Source organism: Rhinopithecus roxellana, chromosome 2 (assembly GCF_007565055.1).
Source record: "Rhinopithecus roxellana isolate Shanxi Qingling chromosome 2, ASM756505v1, whole genome shotgun sequence".
Taxonomy (NCBI): domain Eukaryota; kingdom Metazoa; phylum Chordata; class Mammalia; order Primates; family Cercopithecidae; genus Rhinopithecus; species Rhinopithecus roxellana.
The window spans coordinates 181239126-181259086 of NC_044550.1; the positions used below are offsets into that span (position 1 = coordinate 181239126).

Genomic DNA, 19961 nt, shown 5'->3' on the forward strand with positions numbered 1-19961 from the left:
TTACACTCTGGTCATTTTTCTGTAGGGCTGCTGTGGTATGCTAGGGGCCCACTCCAGTCACTAGTCACCTCAGATTTTCTAGTACCTGGAGGTGTCACCAGTGAAGGCTGAGAAACAAGAAAGATGGAAGCCTGCCCTTTTCTCTGGTAGCTCCATCCCAGGCAGATATGGACCTGTTTCTGGCACAAACACTCCTCTAAGAGGTGGCTGGAGACTCCAGTTAGGAGATCAGACTCCTAGTCAGAAGGAATGGTATCAGGGACCTGCATATGTGTCTAGCCACATTTTCATAAAGCAGCTGAGCTGCCCTGGGGTATGCTTCAGCCCCTGCTGCCTTGGACACTCCAAAGCTAGAAGGCTGGAATGGCTAAGTTGCCCAAACAGCAAAGATATCAGCCTGCCCTGTCGCCTGGCATCTTTTTACCAGGGATGCCTGGAAACTCTGTCAGCTGGTGAATACCAGTGGTGGTAGCCAAAAATCCCTGTTGGGAGGCTCCACCCAGTAATGAGGATGAAGGTCAGGAACACAATTAAAAAAGCAGTCTGGCCCCGTTTTTATATAGTTGCTGTGTTCTTCTGGTGTATCATTTCCACCCCAGTCAGCTTGGGCTCTTCCAAGCTTACAGACTGGAATTGATAAGTCACTCAAACAGCAAAGATGCCGGGCCATACCTCTTTCTGGGAGCTTTGCCACAGGGAGTTTTCAAATCTCTACAGACCCAAGAACACTGGTGGGAGTGACTGGAGTCCCTTTTTGGGATGTCCCATCCAGTGAGGAGGAACAAAATCTGGGAGCTGCTTAAGGAAGTAGTCTGTCAATGTTTTTGTAGAGGTGATGTTCAGCAACTGGTGGATTCCTTCCACCACCAGTACATTTGAACTCTCCAAAGTTTGAAGGGAAGAACAGCTAAGTTGCCCAAACAGCGAAAATGGCAGCCCGCTCTACACATCACACCTCAGCTGAAGGTGCTGCATATAAATTATATGTAAACAAAGTATATAAAAAACATTTGAACCATGTTTCATTATTTTATCTTTAGTTCTGTGTCAAACAAAATGCAGAACCACGAACCTCTCATGGTTACATTTGTGGAAACTCTTCTAAAATAAATTGTATAAGACAAGTGATGTGTCCATACAAGAACATTGTTATTAGCTCAACGATAGCACTTATAAACATAAAAGGAACATTAAACACACTTGGGTAAACAAGTCATCTACCTTCATTAATTTCTTGCCCTATACATGTTCAGACTGCTAATCTAATGATATCATATTTACTTTGAAGTGTAAAAGTTACATTTGAACTTCGTGATTGATTTATCCATGGATATAACCATAAGAAATGACAGAAAGAAAAAGCAAATGGGAAAGAGTGATTTAATCATGGATATAACCATAAGAAATGATACAAAGAAACAGCAAATGGGAAAAAGCATTGCATTGCACCAGGACGTGTATGAAATGGACTCCAGTTTTATTTTGCTGATACAGCTGACCTGTTACATTAGCTCTGGGAGTTGTGGAAAGGTACTGGTGTGGCCCACAGATTTCAGTCATTGGATGAATATAGAGACAATCCTGGATGAGCTTGTCCAGAGGGGTCATGAGGTGACCGTATTGGCATCTTCAGCTTCCATTTTTTTTTATCCCAACAGCCCATCTACTCCTAAACTTGAAGTTTATCCTGCATCATTAACTAAAACTGACTTTGAGGTTATCATCATGGCCAGACCTTCCAAAAGACACATTTTGATCATATTTTTCTCAAGTACAAGAAATCATCTGTACATTTAATGACATAATTAGAAAGTTCTGTAAGGATGGAGTTTCAAATAAGAAACTTATGGAGAATCTACAAGAGTCAAAATTTGATGCTGTTCTTGCAGATGCGATTGTTTCCTGTGGGGAGCTGCTGGCTGAGCTATTTAACATACCATTTGTGTACAGTCTCCCCTTCTCTGCTGGCTACACACTTGAAAAACATAGTGGAGGATTTCTATTTCCACCTTCCTACATAACTGTTGTTATGTCAGAATTAAGTGACCAAATGACTTTCATGGAGAGGGTAAAATAATTACGATCTATGTGGTTTATTTTCTGTTTTGGTTCCAAATACTTAATATGAAAAACTGGGATCAGTTTTCCAGTGAAGTTCTAGGTAAGTAAATTTTTCAGTTGGTAACATGGAGATTAACTTTCCTGTGCCTTTGAAGCTGAGCTTATATAAAGCAATAAAGTCAGGGTACTTGGTGTTTTAAATTTGTTTTTTTTTTTTTTTTTTTTTTTTTAATTTGTTTTTGGTGGAGTCTTTCTCTGTCTTCCAGGCTGCAGTGCAGTGATCCAATCTCAGCTCACTGCTGGGATTACAGGAATGTGTCAGCACACTTGCCCATTTTTTTGTATTTTTAGTAGGTAGGGGGTTTCACCATGTTGGGCAGGCTGGTCTCAAACTCCTGACCTCAAGTGATATGCCTGCCTCGGCCTTCCAAAGTGCTGGGATCACAGGCATGAGCCACCACACCCGGCTGGTAGTGGAGTTTTTTGTAAGTGAATTTATGAAATGAAAACACAAGATAATCTATCAATTGTACAAATATTATAGCAAAGATTAAATTTTAAGGTCAGTTAAAACCCTGAGGCCATTGCTCACACAGAACATTCTAGGAAGTCATAAATCTGTAAATTAGTGCACCTAATATTTCTTTAAACAATCACACATCTGTTTTACTATTAATTTTTTTCATTTTAGAAAAAGTCAGAACCATCCACAAACATCTTACTGAATGCATACATGTAGATCGAGTAGTTACTCAATTTTCTACAACTATCTATGCAACATTGCAGAAATTATTTTTTCTTGTATACCTCAGTTTCCTTATTCTGAAATTAAAATATGTCCCATGTCACCAGAAGGTTTCCTTCACAGTTGAGAGAAATAGTGCCTCTATCTCAAATGTAAAAACCACTAAGGGTAATTTGTAGTTTCTAATGCCTCTACATTCCTTCACTAAAAGATTGGAAATTATTTGAGACCAATCATCTTGTTGAAGTCTGAACATTGTTGTATCTATATAGTTTTATTTTTGAAACTGTGTATTACAAAATATGAGCCATATTAAGTTTGGGTACAAATCTCTATTTCGATAATTTCTCAAAATTTTCTAGCTGCATTTGCAAATATATTTACTTAAAAACTGATATGATTAATACCTTAGCAGGAATCAAAAGCAGCAGTGGGTACAAGGATTTCAGCCACACTCTCAAAATAGCCCACGGTTCACTTGAATGACCAAAGATAAAAGGATTAGCTTAATAAACTGTGGAAACGAGACTATTTCTTACAAAATTGTTTTTATGGCTACATCAGAATTAGTTGATCGTGGAGCTCAAAGAGTTCTTTAAATGTTTATATGCTACTATTGAAGTTTTAAAGGGTAAAGAAATGGATGTTTGGCCCGGCGCGGTGGCTCAAGCCTGTAATCCCAGCACTTTGGGAGGCCGAGACGGGGGGATCACGAGGTCAGGAGATCCAGACCATCCTGGCTAACACGGTGAAACCCCGTCTCTACTAAAAGAATACAAAAAACTAGCCGGGCGACGAGGCGGGCGCCTGTAGTCCCAGCTACTTGGGAGGCTGAGGCAGGAGAATGGCGTAAACCCGGGAGGCGGAGCTTGCAGTGAGCTGAGATCCGGCCACCGCACTCCAGCCTGGGCGACAGAGCCAGACTCTGTCTCAAAAAAAAAAAAAAAAAAAAATACAAAAAGCTAGCCGGGCGAGGTGGCGGGCGCCTGTAGTCCCAGCTACTCGGGAGGCTGAGGCAGGAGAATGGCGTGAACCCGGGAGGCGGAGCTTGCAGTGAGCTGAGATCCCGCCACTGCACTCCAGCCTGGGCGACAGAGCGAGACTCCGTCTCAAAAAAAAAAAAAAAAAGGAAATGGATATTCACTTCTCTATAGATTGTTTTAGTCATTGTTTACGATTGTGAGTATTCTGATGTAACATTGGCCAAGATGCAGTTGACCCTCAAAATTCTCTTATCACTTTGCTTTTCTTATAAATACACATGGGCAAAATATATAATACATAAAAATGAAGTTATGCTTATAATATTTGACCATATGTTTATGTATTTCAAAGTACAGACACTTGGCTACATTTTTGCCTACATTATTCTAATCCCTTTCAGAAAATTACCTTATGTAATTATCTTGTGCCATCCATCTTTTCTTTCCTTTTTCTTCTCAGGAAGACCCACCACTTTTTCTGAAACAATGGGGAAAGTTGACATACTCAAAACTTGGCTTACTCAAAACTCCTGGGATTTTCAATTTCCTCATTCACTCTTACTAAATGATGATTTTGTTGGAGGACTCTACTGCAAACCTACCAAATCCTTACCTACGGTAAAGAAAATTTTGTTGGTTTTGTTTTGTTGGCTTTGAAATTTTACTAGGAATAATTCTATAGACTTCATGCAGAGTGTTTGAGTTACACAGAAAGAAAGATAGGCAGTGGGCAGCGTAAAGCAGATACCAATTAGGAAACGTGTACATATTGACTTGCTGATACCATCACAAGTAGATGAGTTTCATCATTATTATAGATAGAGAGGGATATTAAGAAGACTTTGAAAACAGGGGTGGTTAAATTTAAGCCTTGATTATGCAACACATAAGAAGGTATTGGTCATTCATTAAAAGAATGTTTATAAAAAGTTTAACACAAACCACAGGCAAGAGGAAAACAAATAGACACAGTTTCTCTCCCTACACACATTACATTCTATTTCAAAAGACAGAATATGTGCAAGTAATAAAAATTGTGCAAAAGCTTTTATCTCAAGGAAAAACTCAATGGCACATAGCATCAGTGGAGATAATAAAAAGTATCCTGGACTCACTGATAACGAAGCTGAGCACTGAACAATGTGTAGAAATTGGTGAAATAATGAGGGAGCAGGAAAACACAAAAAGGAAAAGAAGGTAATGTAGTGAGGAAAATTCTCAAGACTCCAAGTTGAGTTTGCAGGGAAAGGCTGAGTGAGAATCAGATGATGCTGAGAGGCAAGTTAGAGCCAGATACTTTTTAGGAGCTAACTTATTTATTTAGCACATTTGAGAACTACTAAAAAGAGTCAGGAAATGAAGATATGTGATAAGGTAATTTAAAAAAAAGAAACAAAGAAAGAGCAGACCATTTGGGAAATTTTGCATGGACTCTGGTAGCAGATGTTGGAAAAGTGAACTACAATGTTGATAGAAAAATCATGCCTACATTTACAGTAATAGTACCCACTTCATATTGCGTTTTGTGGAAAAAATGTTAATACAGACAAAACACTTAAAATGTCTCTGTTATATATTCAGTGATTCAAAAATATTAATTTCGCAATTATGATTTTGTTATGATTGCTAACACTAATTACCTAACATATGCAAATCACTTGAGATATCATTCTTCATTTAATAGAACCAGATTGTTCAACACATCAAGATTACATTCCCTTGAAAAGTCATGGATGACAGATATATTGCAGACTTGAATAAAAATAGACATACTAGTTTTGCCAGTAAGATGGGAAAGTTGTACATGTGCCCTAGAATTTAAAGTATAATAATAATAATAAAAGAAAGTTGTTCTAAAATTCTACTGTAAGTGATGCAGATCTTAAGTATTCTAACTTAAAAGAATAACTCAATGATATAAATGTGTACCCCTAATAATATTTGCAGCCAAACCCAGTGTTCCCTTGATTTTACTCAAGAATGTAACTCATTCTATGCGGAGATACCAGAGTTTTACATCTTAGATCAGAAATATGCCCTATTAGAGAAGGTGTTTTCAGTCTTATGATGAACAACTCAGTACAGCTTCCTGGTGGAACTTGTGTCTAGACACCAAAGCTCCCTACAGAAAAGCATAGAGAAAATGAACGATTCACTTATTATAAATACCAAATAGTTTCTATCACTTGTATCTGTATAGTAGTAAACTTAGTTTACAGTAACAAAAGAATTCTACTTAGAAGATGATATTCTTTTCAAAGGAACACAACACCCTCATACATTTTAAATTAATATCATACTTTTGAGACATATATAGAAAGTAAGCATTCTTTAAAACATTATGAAGCAATCTCTGAAGATTTTTGTCTACATCAAACTGAGAATTTATTCCACGGTTAAAATACAATATCTGTATTGAATGCAAATTTTATGTGCTTTATAATTTTTGAAAGAGACAAAAGCTGAGGTAAAACTAATAAAAATTCTATGCCACCCTACCCTAGTATTGAAAGATTTCCCTATTCACATTAAGGGAAAGTGATAGTGCCAATAGGAGGCGGAAGATAGTAGGAGGTGTAAAAGGACAAGAAAAAGGATGACCTGTAGTAAATAGTGATAATTACTAATAGTAGCTGTTGTTATTAACTTGCAGAAAGATTTGAATGAAAATCAATGGTTGTAAAATTGGTTCTCTAAATGTTTATTACGTAGAACAATTGTTAACCAAAGTTGTTTGCTTTTCAATTACATATTAGATTCTCAGAATATGTGTATATATTTTAAGAGAAAAAGACACCTGGCAAAATGTTTCTAGTGATTTAAAAATGCACATAACCATTGGTTTCACAATATAGTCTCATGTAATCATACTGAGAAAAAATGAGTCAAGATGTGCATATTTAATATTTATGGAAAATATTCATAAAACTAGCATTGGAAGTAATCCAACATCTTAAATGAAGGAATGATTAAACACTTATACTATATGCATACTACGGCCTTACAATAATTTTATCAAATATTCAATTACACTGTGAGCCAAAATGCAAGTAAAATGAGGTAGAAAATGATAAATATAACAAGATGACAAGTTTTTGTAGGAGGAAAAGGTATATACAATAAGGTTAAACCTTTCTAAGTAAATGGCATGCGTGTACATGTAGAAATAGAATAAAAGCCATGATGAGAACATACATATTTTACATTGGTAATATCTCTAGAGAGAAATTTTAGAAATATTTCCTTTTCTTTTTTAAACTTTTCATACTTTTATAAAACTACTTACATTGGTGTTGTGTTATTTTTATGAAGTTGTCACAGAGTGGGAAACAACCAGTCCACATCAGTGATGAATCAGTAAACAGAGGTTAGATTACTTCCACACTGGTGGATGAAGAAGGCTCCGGGTATCAAGCCAGTGAGAGTAAACACTGAACACGCATGACATTAAATGTGGCAACAGGTAACTGCAATCACACAAAATGCCTAGATGCCCCATGTGTCATCTGGAATAGTAGTACAGTGACTCTCACATTTACATTGATGTCTTAAGATTAAAAATCATATTTGAAAAAATATACAGCAATATATGGTCTTCACAGTCAATATTTGGATTTTTTTCTTTGTTTTATTAACAACAGTTAAAAAAAGGTTTACCCTAATGATTAAATCTGAAAGTTTATAAATGTAAGTATTGGCATAGATTGGAGAAAGCAAATCAGAATAAATATCAATCAATTTTAGCCAAGCACATCTTCACCAGGAAGTGTAGTGTGAGTGAGCTACTCATGAGGGTGACCAGATCTCCCCTGCGGAAAGCCCTGGGGGCCTCTCCCATTAAGGTGCAAGTGCTGCTGCCTCCGAGACACAGCAAAGTGCTGATGAGAGTTCCTCACATGCAATTATAAATAGCACATCAATTTAGCAGTGTGATTTCAGGAAAAGTTGTCCACCTAAATAATAACCTGAAAAATATGATCATTCAACCATCTCACTATGTACTGTATAATTCTCTACCATAAATGAGACTCTCAGGACTAATTCATAGAAATTCCAAACCACAACCAGACTCTGGAGTGTCAGTGATTCTTCACCACCTTTTACAGTTACTTTTTTTCTTTTTTGAAAAAAGACTGGAAACCGCTGACAAAATTTAAATGAAGTGTAAAGGGTTATAAAGGAAGATAAATGTAGACATAAAATCATCCCAAATGTGAGTAACTTCTCCTCATTCCTTATACTTAGAGAAGCAAACTATTGACAGCTTCAAACTAAAACAATTCTATAGAAAACTTGCCTGAAATAAAGATATGTGATTTAGCAGAATGACAATATAGAATTAAAGTCAAGCAGTGCCACTTTCCAAGAACCTATATTAGTAACTGTAATATTATAAATGAAGAGTCTGGGTATAATATTTTCTAACATTATCTCCCTGACTACTATGAAATAGCTCCATTTCATTTCTCCCTTATACACACACACACGCAAACATTCACACACACATATTTATATAAATACCCTTAGTAGAGGCGAGCTGTCTCATATTGTACATCTTCTTGATAAGAAACTGAGTGATTGAGTCAGTTAAAATATATAATTTCCTCCAATAATTCCTGATAATACTTGATTTTCTCTCTTTAGATATTTGTACCATTTCTTCCAGTAGTGCCTGCTGTGCTGTTACTCTTTTGTGATGGAAAAAATTCTTTTGTCACAGGAAATGGAAGAGTTTATCCCAAGCTCTGGAGAAAATGGTGTTGTGTTGTTTTCTCTGGAGTCAATGGTCTTTAACATGACAGAAGACAGGGCCAATGTAATCGCATCAGCCCTTGCCAAGATCCCACAGAAGGATAGATAAAGTTCCTTACTGGTATGGAAAACTACTAAAAGAGGCTGTGAAAGTCTGTAAATAATTCAATTATAGAAATTTCCTGCCTGGAAATGTAGCTCTTGGGAAAGCACTTATTATCAAGTTCAAAATCAGAAATACACATGGAAGAGGCTAAAATAATACAAAGGGTATACTCATGGATAATAAATTTGGCACTAATAGTGTGATCAGGAATAAATATATTAAGAGGTGTAGGTAAAGTTTCAATATTATCATGATATTGGGATCACATAAGAGATATTACCAAATTCTTTCCCTGTCATTTGATCCTTATGTTTAAGGATTTCTGAGGGCATTGGACACACTACAGATGTTATCAGAAGAAGTTACATTTTAATGGGTAACTTCACTAGCACAATAACGATAGCAGGTATTTCAAAATGTCTAACATGCATCGTGCAGTTTAAGCTTGCCATGTAATCCAGCCTCATATAGTTTCTGTACATTTTGGAATAGGCCTATCTGAGTGATGTTAAGGGTATGATTCAGAGAAAGAACGGTCTAGGCTGACAGACTTAGTCCAAGTTCCAACCAGCCAAGTAGATTTAGAGAAAGAGTAAAAGCAACCTCCCTTGCCGGACTGGGCCCAGCCAATGTCTGATGCAGGAAGATTGAAGAGAAAGGATGGGGATAGATCCTGACCTGAAGGTGGATCCTGTGCTGTATAAAATGTGGTCCCACAAGGAGTCAGCACTAACTATCAGATTAACAACTCCTCCCGATGGAGGCAGCAGAAGGAAATATAGGAAGGAGTCAAACAGAAGGAAGCCAGGTGGGGGAACAGGTTCAGATGTTCCCTCCATAGAACATAGTAGAAAACACATTTTCTTCTGTATAGAATAAAATGGTGACATTTGTGTATTTGTCAATTACTTTTTAGTTCCCTATCTGATACAGTCTTCTTGTAATGACCTATACTAATGTTTTTTGCTGAAAACTCAGTTATTTTAATATTGATATAACAAATAAAAGTTAAACACTGTAAATTATTGTTCAGTTTATGAGGATTGCTTGGGAGTTCCAAAATTAGTAACTTGAACATAAAAATGTCTTGGCTATAGTAGATCATATTAATCACTGTTGTCAACACTTTGTAGCACATTGTCTAAGTGTTAACAATCAGTTGACCAAATTCAGAAAAACACAATTTTGAATTTATTCAACAGCTCTATCTTTATTTATGATACCTAAAGTTTCCTCATTTCAGTGCTGAAACAGCAACCAAAATTAGCAATACTGATAATACTCTGAATTTGTCTCAGAAATTGTGCCTTGAAATTTCTCCTCCAAGTAGTGCTTGATAATTTGTAATTTGAAAGAAGTTACACATGCTACCTTTGTAGCATTAATTTATTTCTTACAATTAGCTTATTTTATCAACTTGCCTTTTTGTCAATCAAAGGACACCAAACTCTAATATAATAGCTTATAGACAAGCAGAATTACAGGAACTGCTTCCTATGTTACTAAAAAATGAACAAATTAATATTCAATATGGGAGATGAAAACTAGTATAAAATACATAAAACAAAATAAACATATAGGTCATTACTAAATTGTTATTGCTTACCCTCACTAGAATTATTATGACTATTTAAATTTTTTTCATGCATATATTTTTTTAGAATTTTTATGTGTCTCAAATTTCATTTATTTTGTTTTTTAACTTTCATTTTAAGTTCAGGCCTACAGAAGCAGATTCCTTACATAGATAAATCTGTGTCATGGGAGTTTGTTTTACAGATTGTTTAATCATCCAGGCATTAAGACCATTACCAATTAGTTACTTTACCCAATCTTCTCTCTCCTTCTGCCCTCCACCCTCCAATACACCCCAGTGTATATTGTTCCCTGCTATGTTTCCGTGTGTTCTCATCTTTTAGCTTCCACTTAATAGTGAGAACATGTGTTAATTGGATTTCTGTTTCTATGCTAGTTTGCTAAGGATAACGGCCTCCAGCTCCATCTATGTACCTGTAAAGTACAAAATCTTGGTTTTTTTTTTTTTTATGGCTGCATAATATTCCATGGTGTATATGTACCCCATTCCATTTTCTTTATTCAGTCAGTCATTGATGGGCATTAAGGTTGATTCCATATCTTTACTATAGTGAAAACTACTGTTATTAATAAACATGTGTATGTGCCTTTATAAGTGAATCATTCTTCATCCTTTCCGTATATACCCACTAATGAGATTGGTGAGTTGAATTGTATTTTAGCCTCTAGGTTTTTGAGGAAGTGCCACACTGTCTTCCACAATGGTTGTACCAACTTACACTCCCACTAACAGAGTATAAGCATTCTTTTTTCTACCCAATCTCACTAGCCTGTACTACCTTTTGAGTTTATAATAGCCATTATGACTAGTGCAAAATAGTATCTATTGTGATTTTGATTTGCATTTCTCCAATGAGCAGGGATGTTAAGCTTTTTTCATATGATGGTTGGCCACACATGGGTCTTCTTTTGAAAAGCCTAACAGTTTTTTAAATACATGAAATTTTCATCTATAATCTCATTTTTTCCAAGCTATTATTTGGAAAATCCTGATTTCCTTACACACTTAACAAATTATAGAAGTTAAGAAAATGAAATGTTGGCATTCTATTTACATCAGTCTTTGAGTAATTTTATTCCTCAGCATCCCTGATCTCATCCTTAATATCTTTAGAGTTCTAACATTCTATAACCTTGGAGTTCTACTCAAGGAATAAGATATTTTCCTTACTGTAACAGGTCCTGTGGAGATTTGATGGGAATAAACCACATGCCTTAGGACTCAGTACTCAGGTGTACAAGTGGATACCCCAGAATGACCTTCTTGGTAAGAATCTGGAGTACAAATACTGAATATATTAGTAATAGCCCATTAAAGCATTAATTATTAGTCATGAAACAAGCATATTGAAAATGTGTTATGGAAAAACTTAAAAATAAAATGAAACTTCTTTATATTTGTTTTCCATTCCTATGGGGAAAATAATAAGCTGTAATTGATGGCATTTTATGATTTACATTCACATCCTTTGTTGTCAGAATTAGAGTATTTTTATTTCAGGGGTTATTATGTCTTATAGAATTGTTTACAACTTCATAGATTGTCTCTTTGTCTCCTATTTCTATAACTTTACACCTGTTCTTTCTTTTTATGCAGGTTATTTCAAACGTCACTAAAAATAGCAGCTCTTCTGCTATCAACAGGGACTCTGCATTTTCTGTAGGATTAAATTCCTAATCTTAATCATAATGTGATGACACATTTCATGATGAAGTGTGACCTGTCCTTCTGCAATCCTAGCACCACCACCACCCCACTGCCTGCTGCCTTGCACATCTCACATATCACATTCTGTGACTACACGTGGGAGAACACATTCTTACATGTTCATCTCTTTTATTTGCTTCTTTTTCCTTTTGCACGTTTTATTTAGATTGCACTTTTTCTTTAGTCCAACTGTTAATCTTGTTTAACTTTTTTTCATTCTGAAGTCACACACACCATATAGTTTTCACTTACATCTCCAGCACAAGTAGGTGCTCCTTCCTCTGAAGTCTGAAACACAATTTTAATTTAGTTCAACATTTTAACTAGAAAACACTGTCAGTTGAGTATTTAGTTGTTCATTCCTCATTTTATTCCTATGAATAATATTGCTAAAATTTATCCAATCCTAGGTCATCCAAACACCAGGGCATTTTTTACTCATAGTAGATCCAATGGCATCACGAGGTGATCTACCAAGGGATCCCTATGGTAGGCATTAAATTGTATGAGGATCAACCTGATAACATTACACAAATGAAGGCCAGAGGAGCAGCTATTAGATTGGACTTCAACACAGTGTCAAGTACAGACTTGCTCAATGCACTGAAGACAGAAATTAATGACCCTTTGTGAGTGTAACAATTTTTTTTACTAGGTGGTATTTATACATAGTTTATCTTCTCAATAGTAGGTATGAGTTTCATCTGTTTTTTAAGAGACTAATTTTGAAAGAACTTACATGAAGTAACCAATCTGAAATCATCTTATATTTTTGAGTAGTTATTTAAAAATTGTGTTTTGAACTCCATATATGTAATGGGTATCCAATAGTGAAACAATGTTCCACACAATAATAATTTTAAAGTTATATAGCTAATATAAAAAAGACAGGTTTTTTTAATTCATTTTTTTTTTTTTAGACTTTAAGTTCTATGGTACATGTGCACAACCTGCAGGTTTGCTACATATGTATACATGTGCTAATTTGGTGTGTTGCACCCTTTAACTCATCATTTACATTAGGCATATCTCCTAGGGCTATCCTTCCCCCCTCAACACCCCTGCCCCGCTCCCCACAATAGGCCCCTGTGTGTGATGTTCCCCTTCCTGTGTCCAAGTGATCTCATTGTTCAGTTCGCACCTACGAGAGAGAACATGCAGTGTTTCGTTTTCTGTTTTTGTGATAATTTGCTGAGAATGATGGTTTCCAGCTGCATCCATGTCCCTACAAAGGACACAAACTCATCCTTTTCTATGGCTGCATAGTATTCCATGGTGTATATGTGCCACATTTTTTTAATCCAGTCTGTCACTGATGGACATTTGGTTTGATTCCAAGTCTTTGTTCTTGTGAATAGTGCCACAATAAACATACGTGTGTATGTGTCTTTACAGCAGCATGATTTATAATCCTTTGGGTATATCCCCAGTAATAAGATGGCTGAGTCAAATGGTATTTCTAGTTCTAGATCCTTGAAGAATCGCCGCACTGTTTTCCACAATGGTTAAACTATTTTACAGTTCCACCAACAGTGTAAAAGTGCTCCTATTTCTCTACATCCTCTCCAGCACCTGTTGTATCCTGACATTTTAAGGATTGTCATTCTAACTGGTATGAGATGGTATCTCATTGTGGTTTTGATTTGCATTTCTCTGACAAGTGATGATGAGCATTTTTTCATGTGTCTGTTGACCGTATGCCTGTCTTCTTTTGAGAAGTGTCTGTTCATATCTTTTGCCTACTTTTTGATGGAGTTGTTTTTTTCTTGTAAATTTGTTTGAGTTCTTTGTAGATTCTGGATATTAGTCCTTTGTCAGATGAGTACATTGCAAAAATGTTCTCCCTTTCTGTAGGTTGCCTGTTCACTTTGATGGTAGTTTCTTTTGCTGTGCAGTTCTTTAGTTCAATTAGATCCCGTTTGTTAATTTTGGCTTTTGTTGCCATTGCTTTTGGTGTTTTAGACATGAAGTCCTTACCCATGCCTATGTCCTGAATGGTATTACCTAGGTTTCCTTCTAGAGTTTTTATGGTTTTAGGTCTAACATTTAAGTCTCTAATTCATCTTGAATTAATTTTCATATAAGGAGTAAGGAAAGGATCCAGTTCGATATTGATTCTTCCTATCCATGAGCATGGTATGTTCCTCCATTTGTTTGTGTCCTCTTTTATTTCCTTGACAAGTGGTTTGTAGTTCTCCTTGAAGAGGTCCTTCTCATCCCTTGTAAGTTGGATTCCTAGGTATTTTATTCTCTTTGAAGCTATTGTGAATGGGAGTTCATTCATGATTTGGCTCTCTGTTTATCTGTTACTGGTGTATAAGAATGCTTGTGATTTTTGCACATTGATTTTGTATCCTGAGACTTTGCTGAAGTTGCTTATCAGCTTAAAGAGATTTTGGGCTGAGAAGATAGGGTTTTCTAAATATATAATCATGTCATCTGCAAACAGGGACAATTTGACTCCTTCTTTTCCTAAAAAGACAGTTTTTTAAAAAATTATAAGATCCATCCACAGTAGAAATGAAGGATAAAGTTAAAGAAATATGAAAAATATTTTAATTAAATATCTAAAATCTCTAAAAGCATAACTATTTTCTTGGTGAAAAATTCATTTTTATTGTTTCCATTATTGTAACTGGTTTGATAATTACATGTGATTTCCATGACTTAAAACCTACCTATTTAAGGTGTAAAATCCCAATATATTTAGAATGCTTATGAGTCATGAAGCCATCTGGAATCATTCAATTTAGGGTGTTGTATAAGTGACTTTTTTCAGTGAGCATAATTTTTTTTTTTTTTGTAATGGTTTTTAGATTCATTCACGTTGTAGTGTGTATTTTCATTTTTTTGCAGCAGTATAATATTTTATAGTATAGATATGATACATTTTCTTTGTTCACTTATCAGTTCATTGGCCTTTTGATTGTTTTGAATTGTGGCTACTAGGAAAATTGCTACACATGTTTTTGCATAAACATGTTTTTCTTTGGGATTGATACTATAAGTGGAATTTCTGGCTCATGTGGGAACTGTATGTTTATGAAGAACTGCTAAACTGTTTTCCAAAGTACTTGTTCCATTTGTCATTGCCACCAACAAAGCAAGAAGGTTCCAATTCCTCCACACTGTGGCCAAAACATGTTATTATCTTTTTGTTATAGCCTTCTTAGTGGATGTGAAATGATCTCTCGTGGTTTTCTATTGAATTTTCATTACAGGTAAAAATGTGGAGCATTGCTATATGTACTTACTGACCATATATCTTCTTTGGAAAAATGTCTGTTCTAATCCTTGAAACATTTTTAAACTTTGCTACTTGTTTCATTGTTGACTTTTAAGAACTATTTAAGTATCATGAATATAATCTTAGATATATAATTTTCAAATTTGTTTTTCATTCTTGGTGTGCTTTTTACTTTTTTGATGATGGCTTTTGAAGTACAAAAAAATTAATAAATTAAATTTTTAATAATTAATTTATTTATACTCCAAAGGATACAACGTGCAAAATGTCTACTCAGTCCAGTTACCATCAATTCAGCATTTATAACTACTATCAATAATGTTTTTATGTACGAAAGGTATCACCTAAAGGAATGCTTTAAAACAGATTTTACCATAAAACAGGTTGGACCAATATGAAAAAAATACAAAATAAAGTGGTTTACTTAAATGCAAATATACAGATACTTCCATTAAATCTAAATAGACTTTAAAAAGAGGAGCAAATAATGAGACATGACATAGAATATTAGAAGAACACAATTAACAAATGGAATCTTATAATGTAACATGATACACACACACATTCATGCGTGTGTGTGTGTATATATATGCACATGTATGTATTATATATATCAACTGGAAGACACATTTTCTTATAGCATATTGATTTGTTAATAATTATTTGAAGTGACCTGTGGTGGGCCATAAATCAAGACTCAGTAAATTTGAAAAGATTCAATATCATAAAGAATATATGATCTAACCTTAATGGAAGTAAGGGAGATTTTTTTTAAATATAACTAAAATATCTTTAATTTTGGAAATTAAGAAAACACACTTCAAAAAAATTTAAAGTCCTGTCTGAGCCTCCCCAGTAACTGGGATTACAAGCATGCACCACCATGCCCGGCCAATTTTGTATTTTTAGTACAGACAGGGTTTCACCATGTTGGTCAGGCTGGTCTCAAACTCTTGACCTCGGATGATCCACCCACCTTGGCCACCCAAAGTACTGGGATTACAGGCATGAGCCATTGCTTGAACCTGGGAGTTGGAGGATGCAGTGAGCCAAGATCGTGCCATTGCACTCCTGCCTGGGCAACAAGAGCAAAAGTGTTTCCAAAAATAAATTAAAAAATAAATAAAACTTTAAAAATTAGAAATTAAAGAAAAACAAAGACAAGAAGTGAATTATAATTATGCATGCACTTTTATCTCAGCAATTCTACTTTTAATTATATACCCAACAGATATGTATACATATGGAAACTTAGTGTTATATATGACATGGACAGGAAACAGGAAAATACTGGGTAGAAGTGGTTGGTTCCCCCGCAGATGTCCCACCCTCAAGCCTGAAAACTCCTGGCCCTAAATGAGAAGAGACATTCTGTTTTGAGGTCCAAAGTTGCCGTTTGGCCCACCATACACCCCTATTCTGTACCCATATAAACGCCAATCCCCCAGCATGAACAGAAGAACAGAAGAATGGCAGAATGGTGCATCAGAGAGAAGAGAAGGAGTTTCTGAATGCTGAGAGTAGTTCAGCTGAAGACGGTTGGAGAGGAGAGGAGATTGGATGCTGGATGACCAAAACTCCAGAGGAAGATCATCTTCCCACTCCATCACCATTCCAGCTCCCCATTCATCCCACTGAGAGCCACCTCCACCACTGAGTAAAACCTCTGCATTCATCCTTCAAGTCCATGTGCAACCAGATTCTTCCTGGATGCTGGACAAGGACCTGAGTACTAACAGGACACTGAACTGGTTAACACTTAAGCCATCAGTACATGGCAAGGCTAAAAAAGTACACTAACACATACCCATTTGGGCTTCAGGAGTTGCAGACACCCACCCCTGTGTGCTGCCATGACGCCAGAGCCCAGGGGCGTTTGCCCAGGCTCCTGCACTTGCTTGTCTGCGTGCTCCCTCTCCCGTAAGGGGCTTGAGCGTGCATGGCGACTGAACAGATGAGCCACACAGCTGTCGCACATCTTGTGAGGGGGGGCAAAAAACTCTTGCATTTCATATACAAGAATGCTTATGACAGAATTATTAATATTGTTCAAAAATTGTTAGTAAACCAAATGTCTATTGGTCATAAAACGATGACATAATCTGTGGTTTAGCAATCAAGAAAATACTACACAGCAATGGTATTAACCAACAACTGCTACACAAAAGTTTTAAAAAGTAGACTCTAATGAATATGTTATATAATTCAGTCACATGAACAAAGAAAACTAATGTATGATATTTGAAGTCAGGCTAATATTTAATTGGAGGACAAAAGTAGTGACTAAATGGATCAGGACAAGAGAGTTATTCTAGACAGGTTGTGGCATCCTACACCATGATCTGAAGAGTAGGTAAATTGGTATTTTCTCTTCAAGATAATGTTCAAGATGATCTTACACTTTTGACCTATTCACTTAGTGTATGAATATTCATCTTTTGGCTTTAATATTTAAAGGTTTATTTTATAAGATATATAATGTATTTAAAATTCTAAGAATCAAATATCAAAATAAGCATAAAACAATGGAGAAAATCCCACAAGTTCCATCATAGTGTGGCCAGGAAAAGCCTCTCATAGAGGTAACACTTAGAGGGAAGCCTCAAAAAGAGAAAGAAGCATGCCTTGGGTTGTTGCAAGAAAGAATGTTCCAGGAGTATGAGAGAGGGGACAAAATGTGTAAAGATGCTATGGTGAGTACACTTTTGGCACCCTAAAGAAAAACAGAAGGTCAATGTCTCTAGAAGACCTAGTGTGTATGGAAAAAGTGTTAGGAGAAGAACTTGCCAGTGTTTGATGTTGCAGGGTCCTGTAGGCCAAATAACAGAGTTGGATTTTATTCTTAATATGATGAGAAGTCAGACAAAAATCTTAATTAGGGGAGTGGCAAAATCTGACTTTTATTTCAAAAATATCATTTTGGCTACTGGGTAGGAAACAGTAGGAGGCAAAAGGTAGTATAGAAGCAGAGTGACTAGCTATGAGGCATTTCACTCACCATGACACAATTCCTTTTTGGAACTTAAACATGATAATTCTCAAATTGTATTTTCACTGTCTTTCCTAAAGCACTTAAAAATGCTCATGACGTTGCCCACGTTCTCATAGGCCTGTGTGAGAACTAAAAGAGTATAATTGGATTGTTCACAACACAAAGGATAAATGTTTAAGGGAAGGACACCTTATTCTCCATGATGTGATCATTTCACATTGCTGCCTGTATCAAAACATCTCATGCAACCCATAAATATATACACCTGGTAAATATACACAAAAACTAAAAGTTAACCAACTAAAAAATAATAATAAAATGACTTATATTTGTTTTGCCTGTAAGAAATTAATTTTCCTGACTTTTTGTTTTACTTTATAAAATTTGTCAGTGATAAAATTCCAATGTAAAAGCCAAAGTTTCTATGATGACTCAAACTAAATTGCACAAATTCTATGTCAATTATATGCCATTTACTTTGAATCATTTGGCACTTTAAAAACCTTTCATGTGCCGGGCGCAGTGGCTCATGTCTGTAATCCCAGCACTTTGGGAGTCCGAGGCGGGTGGATCACCTGAGGTCAGGAGTTCGAGACCAGTCTGACCAACATGGAAAATCCCTGTCTCTCTCTACTAAAAATCCAAAAAGTAGCCAGGCGTGGTGGCGTGAGCCTGTAATCCCAGCTACTTGGGAGGATGAGGCAGGAAAACCTCTTGACACCACGGGAGGTGGAGGTTGCGGTGAGTTGAGCCTGCGCCACTGCACTCCAGCCTAGGCAACAGATCGAGAGTCTGTTTCAATAAACAAATAAATAAATAAATTAAAAATAAAAACCTTACATGGACTTGATATGCTCAAGAAAATAAACTTACTTTCAATTTTGATATCTCTATGTTTATCCTTCAGATATAAAGAGAACACTATGAAGTTATCAAGAATTGGTCATGATCAACCAGTAAAGGTTGGGCAGTCTTCTGGATTGAATTTGTCAGGCACCGTAAAGGAGCCAAGCACCCTCAGCTTGCAGCCCACGACCTCACCTGGTTCCAGTACCACTCTTTGGATGTGATTGGGTTCCTGCTGGCCTGTGTGGCAACTGTGATACTTACCATCATAAAATGTTGTATGTTTTATTTCTGGAAATTTGCTAGAACTGGAAAGAAGGGATAAAGAGATGAGCTGTATTTGAGTCTTGAAGCTGGGAAACCAGATAGATGGGACTTCTTCAGTTTATTCCAGCAAGAAAGGTTATGATGCGAGATTCCTTTCTTTCTGTGACAGAAAATCTCTTTAAAACATTTTGTGACATTACTATAAACACTTTGACAATTATCCTGTCAAGTAACATGCCCTCCCTTCGAAGTTTGGCAGACCTTGTAGCTGTCTCAACAAAAATGATGTAGTGGAAATAATGCAGCTTAACTTTCAAAGTTCTGTTGGAAACACAACATGTTCTCTCTCTCTTTCTCTCCCTCTTTTTGGATATTTTGTTTGTATGTTTCTTTTTCTCTCCACTCCTCCTTAACTCAATCTGTAGTCCCCGTAATAAATGACAATTTGGCAGACAGACAAAAATATATGCCTAAGAAATCCTGGTAGCCCACGAGCACTTTTATCCCTTCAACTTGAATCATTAAGTATGTAAGCAAATGACCTTCAGATAATTATAGACCAAGGCACCATAGGAAAGTAGCTACATAAGAAACTCTGTGGAAAGAAGACATACCTTAGCCCAACCAACAACCCCAAACTCTGAGCAATGATAATAAA

The 19961-nt window shown here is 36.0% G+C and overlaps 1 pseudogene; it reads left to right on the top strand.

The window, feature by feature from the left end:
- The first annotated feature begins 1459 nt into the window (after window positions 1-1459).
- LOC104664132 lies at window positions 1460-19361 on the top strand (annotated as a pseudogene).
- The last annotated feature ends 600 nt before the right edge of the window (window positions 19362-19961 follow it).